At 37.8% G+C, this 14,061-nt stretch overlaps 1 protein-coding gene across 2 annotated transcripts in view; it reads left to right on the top strand.

The window, feature by feature from the left end:
- The window catches only part of dnajc5aa (DnaJ (Hsp40) homolog, subfamily C, member 5aa), a 101,462-nt gene that overhangs the window by 43,807 nt on the left and 43,594 nt on the right, over positions 1–14,061 (top strand). The window contains exon 2 of one of the 2 annotated variants that reach the window (XM_039735505.1): positions 1,823–1,897. The exons of the other annotated variant lie outside the window; for it this stretch is intronic. The gene's annotated coding sequence lies outside the window, so the exon portion shown is untranslated. The remainder of the gene's footprint in view (positions 1–1,822; positions 1,898–14,061) is intronic. 2 annotated transcript variants of the gene reach the window in all.

The raw sequence follows: 14,061 nt of genomic DNA on the forward strand, positions 1-14,061 counted from the left end.
TGTTATATTAGACTAGCTGTGTAAACCCATGCAGCTCCTAGAAACTATTAAAATCGTCAGAAAAAAGACTGAAATGCAGAGTCGGTGGTTTCGTTTTGCAGACGTGCTCACTCCTTTGTTTATCAATGGCTAAGTGAGATTCTCTCTCATTTGTCTTTCTGCTGCGATTTCGGAGTTGCTTTCTTTCAGCTTCATGCCTTCTTCTTCCGACTCGTGAACTTGGGGCAGTCTTGTGGCTCTTTGAGCTTCATGCTGTAGCCTCACACTTCTGCGCCGGACAGACAGACGCACACACTTCCACGCGTAGATGATGATATATTGTGCATATCTGGAATACATGGGCATTATTTTGCTATTGCTTTAAACTTTTTTTACAAAACAGTTACAGTATATATTAACTAAAAGGCTTGGTATAGGAACCCAAATAAATATTTTCTGATTGAAACAATTGTTCATTTAGCGCATATATAACTAGAATGCAGAGCTAACAGTTTTATTAATCTTTTATATAGATTGTTCAGTAGAAAACAAAAGAATAAGTTTTTATTTTAACAGAATTTCAGACATCACAGTTTTAAAGCTCAATGCCAGATCACAATATAATTGTGTGTTGCAAATTTTGTATTACTTTAAAAGTGTCTAAAACACACAGTCAGTGAATTGATTTCAGCATGATGAAAATGTTACATTTTACAAAATAGAAGGCGCATCTCTTAGTTTAGATTTTATTTTTACAAACATTAATTCACCAAATATGCAATCCTTACATGTTTACTCATTGCAGAATCTTAGTATATCATTAAGTTCAAACTGTGCTTGAGAAATAAATTATACCTGAAAAACTATTTATTTAGTGTCCTCTGCTGTCCATAAATGAGGACCATGTTACATTTTTGACGACTCAAGACACCCATCACCCTCCAATTAGCGCTGTATGTGGAGCCATTATTAGCCTTGATCATGGACACTGTAAGCTGTCAAAAGGCTTGTTCCAGATTCACATTTTCAGGTCTTTTAATTTAAGTGTGTAAAAGAATATGTGTGTAGAAGATTAATATCAGACACGGTGTAGTATGACCCGAAAGGGTAGTCAACAGGCACTGACACACCTAAGAAACAGGACACTAGGGTACAGGCTTCTTAAAATGTAGTGAACAGAGTCCATATGTCAAAAGGCTAAAATCTAAATAAAACTAGTTTAATATTTGCTTTAGAAAGGAAAAAGTTCATATAATTAACCAAGTGTAGTATGCTTTATGAACGTTCACCCACAATGTGCTGAGTAGAGGAGAATTAGAATAAGCAAAAAAGAGAGTGCAATATGGAACAGAGACATATACACATTCAGATTCGTTATTTTGTGTGCATTTTTTATGTTTAACTCCATCCCAAAGTATGTTGCATGTACACTGTATGTTACATGTCACTAGACTTTTCTGTTTACTTTATAAGTTATAGAACAGGTTCCTTTAATGACTTTACACCAGCTAGACTTGTCTTTAGGTGCAAGTCCCGGACTTTAGTGTCCACAAGCTCCTTATGAAATGTAATTCACACATTGATGTCAAAAATAAAAATAACTACTGCTCTTTCTGCTGACATTGATATTTAGCAAAGATATGTTAGCTCATTGTCCAAGAGAGGTGGTTTGACTCAAGATGTCCATTCCAAAAGGTGACTGTGTTGATGCCTGTGCCACTCTCTTACCCATGTTGCTACTTTGTTAGCTTGTATTTTCCCCCTTTTTCACATAATGTTTCATGACTGCTGCTTGATAGTTGAACTGTTCAGCATTCAACTTTTAAATCTGTCTCTCTTTTAGGTACATTGAGAACGCTGGTTAAGAGGAGTGACACTAAATTCACTACTAATTGCTGTATCTCTTTCACTGGAAGAGGTAAATCTAGACTAGATGTGGAATTTTCCTTGCACATTGTTTAAATCTAACCTTAATCACTGTTCTATTGTGAAAGCTGTTACCATCTATATAACCCTTGACCTGTAAGTGTATGTTACCTCTTTCATGAAAGGCACTATACTAGCATCCTAGGTTATTTTTTTTATTGCCGAGCAAGAAGAAACAGCCCTAACTGTACCTTAGACTGTTAACACAGTTTTACATTTACACCCCACAATACTCACCCCTGGGAACCTCCACAATGACAGGTTGCATGCTACAGTTTTCCAAAACTGAGAGGGCACAGCAAGGTTCTTGTTTCCCTGCATGGCTTGGGTTAGAGAGGAAGCAATTGCTAGTGTCAGTAAACAGGTTGTCTAAGTGAGATAATAACAAGCATTATTTCACTTAAACCTGTGTGCATTTATTGGGTGAGAAACCAGACATATCAAACACCATGCATTAAACAAATGAAATCATACCAGCTGAACAGTTCACACAGCAACCTTCATACCTGGTGGTTAACCTTTAGCAGTTAGAGAGTCAGGTGTTGCAGAGAGTGTAGCAGGAAGTAGAAGAAAAGATGAGCCTTTGCAAGAGGGAAGTTTAAAAATGAGCACAACCTGAAATGCTCTCAAATTATGTCTTTTATAGAGTGTCATGGTAACTTATGTACCATTTACAAAGCCAATGCAATAGTTGCATCATGCTAAAACCAAACAGCTAATAAATTATCAATGATCATGTTATTCATCTGATCATTACTACATAGCTAATATAATAATACACTAAATGAAAAGGTTCCAATCATTTATAGCCCACCTTCTCACAAACCTATATACAGTATCTTACACTTAAAGCTCAAACAGTCTGTTGACCCTGGTTCTGCAAAAGTGTATGCTTGAGGATGCTTTTGTGTTTGCATGTGTCTCATCAGCCTATTTGTATACATCCCATTAGCCCTCTGACTGCTTTCTACCGGGAAAACACTTACTCATTCCACCCAAAATTAATTTTTTAGCTTTTTTTATGAGCTGTTTTTGTATTCTATTCACTTAACAGCTGCATCTTACCTAAATAATCATTTATTCCTATATTAACACATCACACAAATTTAATATTATGTCTTATTACCACATAATGTATAAATCACTATTTTAATCCCCATAAGTTACCCATGTAATTGTTTCTCATGATAAAAATTAATTACTAGTATACTTACAATTTAAGTGCAGCCAAGATTCGCCATGTGGTGGGTGTGGCAATAGTAAGGTCAAATGCTGACCTACTAATTGATGTAGGTCTTAAATTTTATGGATGGCAGTCCAGCTGCTTACAAGCAGAGCAAAGTAATACATTTTAGTTTATAATCTCTCTATTATGAAAAGAAATTCTGGGACAATACTTTCTCAGAGATAATTTCAACTCCAGCGAGAGATAATTTCAGGTCCTGCGAGATGAGACATTTTGCCAAGAGATTTTGACAAGTCTCGCACTCCTCTCAAACATTTACAACCATGCCCATGGTCCAATCACTTCTCATTCGTCTGAATGCTATTGTCTGACACAGTTCCTGCGCTCTCCAAGCGGGGTCGGAAATAAAAGACAAAGAGTAGAAGACAAAGTAGAATGTCGTAAAGAGGTTCAAAAATGTTGGCACGCTACACATGTAGAGCAGGTTAGAGATTATGAAAGTACTAAAATTTGAAAGTCTCAAAAAACTGATAATAAAGATCGCATTAGCGTTAACTAACGGAAATTATTACTCGGTGAAATAATGAAACAGCGAAAAGAGATCGAATATATGGACATAGGTGATATGACAAAAGTATGTAGATATTGTTCAGCCTTAAACATTAAGTTGGAGACTTATAGATCATATAATTCGTGTTGCCATCAGGGAAAAGTAGTGTTTCTTCCCAATGAAGAGGCCTATCCATGAGAATTAAAAGATTTGTTGTTTGGTGAAAGTGAAATCCACATATGCGAGCGGCAGAGACGTGAAGTGGCTGGGCGAAGCCCCCTAGTTTTATAATATGAAAACTGTGTTTCTTCTAATCGTAATACAACCATTATTGGAAAATACAGCATCAGCAAGATTATGGAAAATAAATGTAAATAAATCTGGAATATAACCATGTGTAAAGAAGAGAAGTTTAAAAATAGTATTTTTGTGACATGTGATTATTAAAATAAAGAAGAAAAACAATTATGCCTAGATCTCCCAGAAATATTTTGGTTGCATATTTTGCATTGGCATTCACATTCACATGTATTGCATTGAATCTACAACCCACATTAAGAATGTACTGTATTTACAATTTACTCTGGCTTTTTACAACAGAGCCTCATATCAACAATATCAACAGAGTTATAGTCCCATTTCCACCCACTAACAGGTGCCAGTGAGATGGCAACTTCAACGGCATCAGAGCCTTCACAGGATGCCTAATTGACAAAGAGGGCAGCCTGAGTGGTTTCTGGAAATTCCTTGGCTCTGTGGCAAAAGGGGATGAAAAACCACAAGATACATGCAGGCCTGTGTGCAAGATTTGCTAACATACAGTACCAACTAAAGGACACACAATCAATTTAATCAAACACTTGAAGGACTGATGTGTGAGTCAATACAAAAAATTTTGAGAGGTGTCTTAATTCTAAATTACAGAAACATTAAAAGAGTAAAAATCTGTAAACTGTTGCATTTAGAAGTAAAGATATGAAGTTTATTTTTTTCTACAGGTTAAAATATTTTTAGTAGCAAATTAAACGTTTAAGACATGAAGACAGGGGTCTTCAATTATTTTTACCTGTGGGCTAGGTTTACTCTGTACTGTTCATTCATGGGCAACACTCTTTAGCACTACAGCTTTATCACTCCTGCAGTTTTTAAAACCTTGCAACAAAGTGTGCTACCATAACAACAACATTTATTTATATAGCACATTTTCATACAAAAAGTAGCGCAAAGTGCTTAGCACATTACTTTATTTGATTTTATGTGCCATTTTAAAATTGTATTTTATTACATTTACTGTATACAGTAATGTAAGTTGCTATAACTTTTAAGTGCTCAATTGCCTAAATAGCAGTGCTACTTCTTTGTTTGTTCCAGCTGTGCTTCAGCATGCATATTTAATACGCTAGGGCTCATTTGCAGCCCAACAAAAGCAGGGCTCATGGAAGAACATGTTGACATGCTAGTCTTTCTTGCAACAAATGTGAAAGTTACAAAGACATAATAGTATGTTTACAGAAAAATGCAGTGTGCACTGTTTGCATTTATTGAATGCTTTTAAGTGTGTCTAGTTAGTTATCTGTTTGTGTACTACTATTTCTGAACAACTGTTTACAAAAACCACATTAATGTTCTTTTTCCTGAATGTTTTTGACCTTTTTTATGTGTATCGTTTACAAAAGAGTGCAATACTTATTAAATAAACATTTAATTATATTTGTAACATTTCATTGTACTACCTCAGTTACAGTATTTGTTTTCATCATTGTAAAAAAATTGTTGACCAGATTTTAATTTCCATACTTTTTATTATTTAAAAAAATTTACTCTTATCTTTTACAAAATATTGCCCAACTTGAAATATTTGCATTTAATATCTATAGTTTGTATTATTTGTTTCCATCAATTTAAATACTTTAACGCATACGGAATTTCAATTTATTTTAAAACATTTTATTAAGTTACATCATGTATGATATTGTGTATCAATATCTCCTTATTTATCGACCTCCAAAACCCAATTCTGCCTTCATCCCGGAAATGACTGATCTTTTCACAACACTTTGTGCTACTTCTGCTAACAACATAATCCTTGGAGATATAAATATTCAAGTTGACAATCCCACAGGTTATCTCACCGCTGATTTCCTTGAGCTGTTAGATTCTCTTAATTTAAAACAATATGTTAATGTCCCTACACATTCTAGGCGTCATACACTTGATTTGGTCTTTTCAAATGTTGTCTGAATTAGTAATCTACAAGTATATGATCTTGGTATTTTTGATCATAAAGTAGTGTCAATGGAGCTGCCTTTTTTCTCTTCTTGTACCAAACCAAAACGACAGATTCATTTCAGAAATCTGAAGAACATTAATGTGAATGCCTTGGCCTTGGACCTTAAACATCTCTCCTCTGATTTTACCAGCTCCTGCACTGTTGATGACCTTGTGGGTTTCTACAACCAGTCCCTAAGCAATCTCCTGGACCTTCACGCCTCCTTAACATCTAGGTCCGTCTCATTTTCGTGATCAGCTCCCTGGTATACCTGTGAGCTGCGAAAAATGAAGGTGGCTGGGCGTGTCCTTGAGCGGCGACTTAAGGCTTCTGGATTGACTGTTCATAAACAGGCTTATAGGGAACATAAGAGGGCATATGCAGAAGCTTTGAAGGTTGTATGGTCCTTGTTCTATTCCACTATTATTAGTAATAGTGCCAGGAATCCCAAAAAACTTTTCTCAACTATAAATCACCTTCTAAAACCTCCTTCATTTGTTTACTCTGAGATTACCGATGAGAGGTGCAACATGCATATCAATTTTTTCAAACAAAAGGTTGATAACATCCGCTTGCATCTCTCTACCATGGACACCCTGCCGTTTCCAACTGTCGATTCATTGTCTGAGATTGTCCAGCCCCTTTGCTCTTTCTCCGTTACCACATGGGAAGAGTTGGAGGACGTTACCAGGAAAATTAAATCGTCTACTAGTTCCCTGGGCCCTTTCCCTTCAGCTCTGCTGAAGGCCAACATCTCTGCTGTCTCTCCACTTATCACTAGGATTATAAATCATTCTCTTTTGACTGGTCATATTCCTTCTGTATTAAAAACTGCTGTCATCAGACCTCTATTGAAAAAATCCACCCTTGATCCTGAAGTTCTCTCTAACTATAGGATCGTCTCCAATCTTCCATTTCTTTCTAAAGTTCTGGAGAAAACAGTTGCAGCTCAACTTCATGATCACCTCAAACTGAATAACTTGTTTGAGAAGTTTCAGTCTGATTTTCGCCCTGGCCATAGTACTGAAACAGCCCTAGTCAGGGTTACTAATAACCTTCTAATGACAGCAGATACTGGTTCTCCTTCTCTACTTATCCTTCTTGATCTGACAGCTGCTTTTGACATGATAGACCATAACATTCTCCTTCACCGTCTGCAATATACTATTGGACTTTCTGGAAATGTTCTTAACTGGATTACATCGTACCTGACTGGTAGAACTGAGTATGTTGCCTTGGGTAGTGCAAAATCCTATACCCACAATGTTACCTGTGGAGTCCCACAGGGCTGTGTTTTGGACCCTGTTCTCTTCAACATCTATATGCTTCCCCTTGGAACTGTCATTGGCAGACATGGTTTATCCTTCCATTGTTATGCTGATGACACTCGGCTTTACCCCAGGAATACTCCAACCTACTCTAATGCTCCTCTGCCAACATCTACTTTGACTACCTGTTTGGAGGAGATAGAGGCATGGATGAGGCTTAACTTTCTTCAGTTGAACAGATCCAAAACAGAAGCCATCTTGGTTGGCACACCACATTATCTTCGTTCTTCTATCATTACTGGTATTACATTCTCTGGTCAAAACATTTCTCTTTCTATATCTGTCACTAATTTGGGTGTTAAAATGGATTCTCAACTCACTTTTGACACCCATATTAAATATCTTTGTAAATCTTCTTTTTATCATCTCAAGAACATTGCTAAACTCGGCCCTATACTTACCCTGGTGGATGTAGGGAGGCTTGTTCATGCCTTTGGATTACCTGAGAGCCCCACAGTCGATTGATGTTTTTAAATGAGATTTAAAAACTTATCTTTTTTAGAAAGATATTTTATTATTGAAGTATTTTTTTAGGTCTTTTTGTCTTATTACTTTATTTTACTCTGTAGCACTTTGAGATTGTTTATATGAAGTGCAGTATAAATAAAATTTATTATTATTATTATCAAGAATGGTAGCAAATTTCAATAATTTTCTTGGTATCATATGGAAGTTTGAAATTTTAGAATTATAACAATGCTACTCACAAAAATTTATGACTGACATGACAATCAGTTCTCTTTTGGCTAGATTTATACCATGTTCATGTGTTTGTAAAGTCTCTGTTATCTTTGTTCTATTTAGTTTTGAATACAGTATAAGCACTGTGAGCCTATGTGGAGTGATTTGGGGGTCAGTTCCAAACAAATATTTTACTGATCATTTTGAGAAGAACTTATTTTTAAAAGAACATCCACAAATTTTACTTAGCAAACAATCTAAACAAGCAGCTTACTGAAGAAAATATACAGAAATACAGGCTGTCCCCGAGTTACATACGAGATAGGGACTGTAGGTTTGTATTTAAGTTGAATTTGTGTGTAAGTCAGAACAGGTACATAGATTTAATAAATGCTATTGTTGACTGACTGTAGCCAAGTGCTCTGGCAGTGAATGATGGAGTTCACCTCTCTCTGACCTTTTTATTATTTCTACAGTACTTTATTTTCAATGGTGATGTTTTTTCTCTTCTTTACTGTATCACCTGCACTTGCATCAGATTTGTGTTTCAGAAACATTGTTGAAGGGTGAAGACAAAAGATTAAGATGAGCTCTTCTGCACAGCACTGTACACGCTATCACAGCAGGAAGGCACCAGTCGTCAACATGTCTGATGTACTGACAAGAGACAACTTCCTGCTATGTACGTAACAGTACAAGCAGGCTTGCTATTGAGAATGGATGGGGGCATCGACGGGCGGTTCATTACCAGCCCACCTCACAGTCACCTCCACTACAGTATGCTGCCTGCAGCGTCTGCCCACCGAGAACGAACATGGTGCGGCCAAAGGCGGGTAGTGAATTGCCCCCATTCAATAGGCAGCCATCCGATGCACACTACAATGCTACACGCCCTGACGAGCCGTTCACCCTCAATGGCTTCCATTCAGCCACAACTGGGTCACCACTTGCTGCATTACCAGCCGCCCACCGAGAACGAACAGGGCAGCCGTGTGTGGTGGGCAGGCAGTGAAACCTCTTTTCACCAGGAGCTGCCCGAGGGACACTACACTGCGCGAGCAGCAAAATCGCATTCAGATGCAATTGCTCAGACATGATATTGTATCTTGTAAAGCATATGTAATATGAAATTTACAAAGTAAATATTGGTACATAAGGAAAATAAGGATCTTCTGCGACATTTTAAATGTTGCCTGTGTCAATACAATTGCTATATTAACCAATTTTTATAGTATACTAGGGGGCTCTGCTCCCTGTTCGCTTCGCTCGCCCACCCCTGGGTTTGGGTTACCGGATATACAATGGGAATTGTTACTTATGCATTATTTTCACTTTTACTTTTACTCGGGCGCGGTAAATCTCTTTCTCGCACGAAAAAGATAGATAGATAGATAGATAGATACTTTATTAATCCCAAGGGGAAATTCACATACTCCAGCAACAGCATACTGATAAATAACAATATTAAATTAAAACGTGATAACAATGAAGGTATAACAGACAGACAATAATTTTGTATAATATTAACATTTACCCCCCTGGGTGGAATTGAAGAGTCGCATAGTGTGGGGGAGTAACAATCTCCTCAGTCTGTCTGCTCGTGTTGTGAAGGGGGGTGGCTGAACGCATGCTAAGGAAATGCAGTTCGATCATGTTGTCTTGCTGCTGCTGGCGAGCTGCCTGTTATGTTTGTCGCACTACGCATCGATCATTTAAAAGCCTGTACAGCAGCTCTCCTTTTGCCACTTTGTGTCTCTGCCGCTCGCGTTGTGAAGGGGGGGCTGAATGCACGCTAAGGAGTTGCAGGCGGATCATCTGCTGTCTTCCAACTGCTGCTGCTGGCAAGCTGCGTGTTCTGCTTGTTGTTTTAAGAGCTGGGAGCACATGATGTCTGTCTGCCAAAAGCATTCCAACAACTACTTGGTTAGATGTCAGTGAACTCGTTTAAATGTTGTCTCACTGCCTTGTCTCGCGTGATGTTACAGTACAGTGGGATGCAAAAGTTTGGGCAACCTTGTTAATAGTCATTATTTTCCTGTATAAATCGTTGGTTGTTACGATAGAAAATGTCAGTTAAATATGTCATATAGGAGACACACACAGTGATATATTTGAGAAGTGAAATGAAGTTTATTGGATTTACAGAAAGTGTGCAATAATTGTTCAAACAAAATCAGGCAGGTGCATAAATTTGGGCACCGTTGTCATTTTATTGATTCCAAAACTTTTAGAACTAATTATTGGAACTCAAATTGGCTTGGTAAGCTCAGTGACCCATGACCTACATACACAGGTGAATCCTATAATGAGAAAGAGTATTTAAGGGGGTCAATTGTAAGTTTCCCTCCTCCTTTAATTTTCTCTGAAGAGTAGCAACATGGGGGTCACAAAACAACTCTCAAATGACCTGAAGACAAAGATTGTTCACCACCATGGTTTAGGGGAAGGATACAGAAAGCTGTCTCAGAGATTTAAGCTGTCTGTTTCCACAGTTAGGAACATATTGAGGAAATGGAAGACCACAGGCTCAGTTTAAGTTAAGGCTCGAAGTGGCAGACCAAGAAAGATTTCGGATAGACAGAAGCGACAAATGGTGAGAACAGTCAGAGTCAACCCACAGACCAGCACCAATGACCTACAACATCATCTTGCAGCAGATGGAGTCACGGTGCATCGTTCAACCAAGCGGCACACTTTACACAAGGAGATGCTGTATGCAAGAGTGATGCAGAGAAAGCCAGCTTCATTTTGGAATAAGGTGCTGTGGATTGATGAAACTAAAATTGAGTTATTTTGGGCATAACAAGGGACGTTATGCATGGAGGAAAAAGAACACCGCATTCCAGGAAAAACACCTGCTACCTACAGTAAAATATGGTGGTGGTTCCATCATGCTGTGGGGCTGTGTGGCCAGTGCAGGGATTGGAAATCTTGTCAAAGTTGAGGGACGCATGGATTCCACTCAGTATCAGCAGATTCTGGAGACCAATGTCCAGGAATCAGTGACAAAGCTGAAGCTGCGCCGGGGCTGGATCTTTCAACAAGACAACGACCTGAAACACTGCTCAAAATCCACTAAGGCATTCATGCAGAGGAACAAGTACAACGTTCTGGAATGGCCATCTCAGTCCCCAGACCTGAATATAATTGAAAATCTGTGGTGTGAGTTAAAGAGAGCTGTCCATGCTCGGAAGCCATCAAACCTGAATGAACTAGAGATGTTTTGTAAAGAGGAATGGTCCAAAATACCTTCAACCACAATCCAGACTCTCATTGTAACCTACAGGAAGTGTTTAGAGGCGGTAATTTCTGCAAAACGCGGATCTACTAAATATTGATTTCATTTCTTTTTTGTGGTGCCCAAATTTATGCACCTGCCTGATTTTGTTTGAACAATTATTGCACACTTTCTGTAAATCCAATAAACTTCATTTCACTTCTCAAATATCATTGTGTGTGTCTCCTATATGATATATTTAACTGACATTTTTTATCGTAACAACCAACGATTTATACAGGAAAATAATGACTATTAACAAGGTTGCCCAAACTTTTGCATCCCACTGTATCTCTCGTGGGACGTCAAATTGCAATCTCTTGGCACCAAGTCTCATGTTTAAAGTCCCTGCGAGACGCTCCGTGGCCAATCTCTTTCATCTCGTGGGTCTTTTAAGTGTCTTCCGAGAAGATCACGTCTCGTCTCCCTGGTCTCCCTTCCACCAAGATTTTTTTTTTTATAATAGAGAGAAATATTTTAATTCTTTAATTTCAAAATACATCTAAATTAAATACTGCAAGTCCATATTTGCCTATAAACTAGAAAGTAAGTAAAGTAATACAAATATGTCATACATACTGTATAATATATCACAGGTCTTTTCATCCTATCCTATGTCAGATGTTAATTTTTAATATTTGTAATAGTCTAATATGAGACACACCTCTGACCACGTGAAAGGCTTGAAGCTTAATGTTAATAGTGTCAGTGTTGTACTGATAAGTTTGATACAATTCTTAGTGTATTACCATTCATCTAATGTCTTTTTATTATTTGTGTTTAATAGCATTTTTTTGTTCCTGTGTTCCTCAATAAGGCTCTTCAGGAAACATTGTTTTTTCTCTCCTTTATCTTAATCTAAGTAGCAGAGAAGTGTTTTTTTTTCTGGGCAGGATACACATTGTATGTTTCTTCCAAATATCTGTTTTAGAAATTTGTCAATACTACTACTACTACTACTACTACTAATATAGTGGCACGGTGGTGCAGTGGTAGCACTGCTGCCTCGCAGTTAGGAGGCCCAGGTTTGCTTCCCGGGTCCTCCCTGTTTGGAGTTTGCATGTTCTCCCTGTGTCTGCGTGGGTTTCCTCTGGGCGCTCCAGTTTCCTCCCACAGTCCAAAGACATGTTAGGTGGATTGGTGATTCTAAATTGGCCCTAGTGTGTTTGTGTGTGTCCTGGGCACCCTGCCCAGGATTGGTTCCTGCCCTGTGTTGGCAGGGATTGGCTTCAGCAGACCCCTGTGACCCAATGTTCGGATTCAGCGGGTTGGAAAATGGATGGATTGATATTCATAATAATCAAGCATGGGAAAGGTGCTATATAAATAAAAAGTATTATTATTTAGTGTAATGGAGCTGGGTGAGTGATTGATCCAGGTGAAAGTTCTAAATGTAAGAGATTTTAGAAAGATGATTTCTAAGTGATGGGAGAGGACAGCGCAGAATGTTTCCAGTGTGAAACTAAATGCAGTTTTTCCTACCAACAAAGCTGTAAAGCCAATTAAAAATATCAGATAGGAATTTAAGAAAATTTTTAGTTAGTAGCACACAAAGAGGAGATCCTTGTCTGGATTTAGATAAGAGGGATATGACTAAAGACAAAAGCAGGATGGATGAGAAGGAAGGAGGTTAATGGGACTCAACGTATCTTAAAAACTGATCAAAAGGGAAGGAGAAAGAAGAAAAGATTGGAAGAAATTGAACATCTGAACCTATGGGATTGAAACATCTTGATCCTTCCATCACCAAAGACATCACTGAGTGTATAAATACCCTGTGCAGCCCATAGGGAAAAACCAAATGAGATGTCTTCCAATGTCAAAAGCAGTGCTGTGAAAAAAAAATATGCTAAAAGGTTTTTCAGCTCAGCTTCACATGTCAAAATTAAAACGTAGAATTACACCTGTATACAATGCCTGTTTCCAAAAACGTTGGAATGCAATTTAAAAATATAAATAGAATAGAATGCCATGATCTGCAAATCTTTTATGCGCATATGTAATTGAAAGTGGAACAGAGACAACATATTAAATGTTATAAATAAAATTTATATTTTTTATTTTCAACTTGATGCCAGCATTTATGACATGAAGTAGTTGGCGAAAACAGCTGCATGTCGAGATTTGATTAAACCATACTGGTTAGGATGTATTAATTTTTGAATCATAAGCTGCAGTTGGCGTGCATGGACCTTTGTAGGTACCTTGGCATCGGTGTTCATCAAGGACAGTGGTCTGTAGTTTAAACAGTCCGTAGAGGCTTTAGTCTGTTTCAGAAGAAGAGAAGAGTTTGTTTATTGCAGGATTCCATTTGGAGGTGAAATTGTCGGATTCAAACATTTGGCTAGTAGGGGCTGACAACTGCTTCTAAAAAAACAAGAGTTCACAGGGAAAATAGCTAGGACTAGATCTTCCAGAACTTGTGGATTCCAGACCCTTTTTAAGTTCTTTTAGCATCAGCAGTGCATTTAAGATGCAGACCTGCTCTTCCTCTATGAGTCTGAAGAGGTGCAAATCCTTACTAAATTAAATCTATAGCCTGTGTGGAGGGGCTACCACTGAAATTAAAGAGTTCAGAAAAGTATTAATGAAAATGTCTATTGATCGTATTAGGACATCTCATAAAGAACTCCAGTTTTGTTTTAAAGGCCATAATAGTGGTAAAGCACTCACATTTACAAAGCCCTCAGGGAGAGTAGTTTGTCTGGCCAAGCACCAAAAAGGTATTAACATGCCCTAGTACAGTGGACCAAAAACTTGGTACTGGGCAACAGAAGAAGTTTAATTTAGTTTTAGTATTAGCAATGCATGTTTTGTGATCGTGATCAACAAAATGGAGAAAGGAACTCTCAAGCTACGAAAGGC

This window comes from Polypterus senegalus, chromosome 14, assembly GCF_016835505.1.
Source record: "Polypterus senegalus isolate Bchr_013 chromosome 14, ASM1683550v1, whole genome shotgun sequence".
NCBI classification, from domain to species: Eukaryota; Metazoa; Chordata; class Cladistia; order Polypteriformes; family Polypteridae; genus Polypterus; species Polypterus senegalus.